The following is a 2539-nucleotide window of genomic DNA, read 5'->3' as shown; positions in this document are numbered from 1 at the left end:
ATTAAAAAGAGCAATGCGCAGAGTAGTTTGCTCTGTGTTTGGGGCTAAATGGGTTTGCATCCTTTACTAAGTGTGCTTGATCGGCATTTATCAGTGTGCTATCTATACGTTCTATCAGTTGGTCTCCTCTGATATTCCCATGTTTAACATGCAAAATAAAAATCAAAAAAGCATTTACAAGAATTTCAGAGAAGGCTCATGGCATTCATTCTCAGGTGTTCAGTTGGTCTCCTACTATGCTTAGTTCCTTAAGTAACTGTTTTGTCCCAGCATCAAGAGGGCAGAGGACATATAGGAGGTATGTAATCAATACTTGTTGGAGTTGGGACATGGAACACAGGTTGTTTCTTCCCCATTTGATCCAATTCCACTCCTCTGCTCACCACCCCTCCTACCTCTCTGCTGCCTTACTCTTACTTCCAAGGAGCTTGGTCAGAGTAGTTCCTAGAGTTTGGAACACCAAAACAACACAGGCAGGGAGAGAACAGATTTAAGAATTTAGAGGTTAAGGGAAAAGTTCTAGAAGAAAAGAAAAGTCTGTGGCTTTGAAGCAGTGGGGAGAGAGAGTCAGAGGCTGGTAGACATTAGAATCGGGAGGTGAGTGGTGGTTGGCAGGCTTACAAGCATATGAAGTGCAAGAAACTGGCTAGGAAAAATAAGAAATGAGTTTAGCTGTGTGATTATGAATGGAATTCTCTTTAATGTTTCGTAAAAGACACAGTGAGGGCTGGGATTGTGGCTCAGCGGTAGAGCGCTCGCCTAGCATATGTGAGGCCCTGGGTTCGATCTTCAGCACCATATAAAAATAAATGAAATAAAGGTATTGTGTCCAACTACAAAAAAAAAAAGACAGTGAAAAATGATGTTCCTTGGTGTTTATATTTTCCTTGTATATTTGTGTTGAACTTCTTTTGAAAGGGGATGGCTTCACAGACTTGTAAGTATTATGAAGGACTATAAGTGAATGTGCAGGAAGAACCCCATAGCACCTGAAGTATTTCTAACATCCCATTGTACAGATAAGAAAACTGAGGCTCAGAGAGAAAGTAATGTGGTCAAAGTTCACAGCAGGTAGATGAACCAATGCAGCCAGTTCAATCCACAAGTTATCTGTATGTCATCATCAGGGTTTCCTGACTTCTCTTTTGTAATCTGCCATCTTCTTGGATTGTAAAATAAATGTGGGTCTAAGAACTAGAATTGTTAAAAGTGGTCTAACAAATGTCCTCTTTGAGTATGATTTGCACAATAAGTGAGTGATTCTTATTAAGGGTACACTAAATCATTTGGTATAAATTATGTTTTAGAGAAGGAATGATTATGCGTTACTCTAAGATGTCAGTAGGTGAATTTCCCCTTTACTGAGGTAATTAAAGAGCCCAATTCACTGTGGAATTGAATATATGCAGTAATGCTTAAATAAGAGGGAGTTCTATGTTTCCCCTTTTATTCAATTTCATTAAGAAGGCAAGAAAACTATGACACAAAAAGAAATAACCTCCAAGTAAACATACAAACAAATAAAATAAAATGTAATAAATCTGCCAGGAGGATCACCTCATGCCAACCCATATGATTTCACTCTGTGCAAAACCATGTCCGTTTCAGAAGGTGCTCAGTGCAATAAATGTGGCTCAGCAGAACTTTTATTCAATAAGGAAACCTTCATAAATACAGCCCTTGTGCATTTTACTTGATCTGCCATAGAAGTGCATTTTGTTGAAACATAACTTTAAAAAGCTTATGAAAACATCCCCATATATTCAGAAATACCATTCTTGTGGGAGAAGAAGAAGAAAAAAGCAACAGCAGCCTGTGAATTCTTTCATCATAAGCATTAAAGATGATCTGTTCAGAGACTGCGAGGCTGCTGACTCAAGTTAACATTTTCTTGGCTTGCTTCTGGGCTGCTAACTATCTTTGCATGTGCATGATGCTGATGTAAAATGACACTTGCACCTGTTGTCACCATCCTATGTTAATTAGCATAGTGCCCTAAGTAGTAACCAGGCCATCACATCCAAAAAGAAGCCATTAACATATTGCAGCTGTCATGACTAAGAAAGATACTAGAGCTGAGAGATGTGCACAACCCTGCATGCCTTGGCTGTTAGCAAAGCTTTCCCGATTGGAGTCACTTGGGAGAGGAAAAGAAGCGTGGGATGTAGCCAGTCAGGAGTGAAAGAATACATTTTACTGCAGGTTTACTTTCATGTATTATGCATAGACTTCAAGGTCACTGCATGATCATTTATAAGATTTTAATGAGATATCAAAGTGGAAAGAATGGAATGTAATTAATGGAATCTTATTGAAAAGATAGACAGATATAATGAGAGCCTCAGAATACAATGCAATCTTCCAAATTCTGAGAATATCAAGTATCAAAATCATTATGGAGGAGGGCGGGTTACCATATTGAGGTAATGCTTCATTATCAAAGGGCTTTCTCTATTGTTTTTTTTCAGCAATGCAACAGTTTCAAAAATTAAAGAACACATAGAAGTTTCTATAAAAAAGTGAGGATAGGTACTTGTGC

Source organism: Urocitellus parryii, chromosome 2 (assembly GCF_045843805.1).
Source record: "Urocitellus parryii isolate mUroPar1 chromosome 2, mUroPar1.hap1, whole genome shotgun sequence".
Classification (NCBI taxonomy): Eukaryota; Metazoa; Chordata; class Mammalia; order Rodentia; family Sciuridae; genus Urocitellus; species Urocitellus parryii.
Note: the sequence above shows the minus strand (reverse complement) of the source record.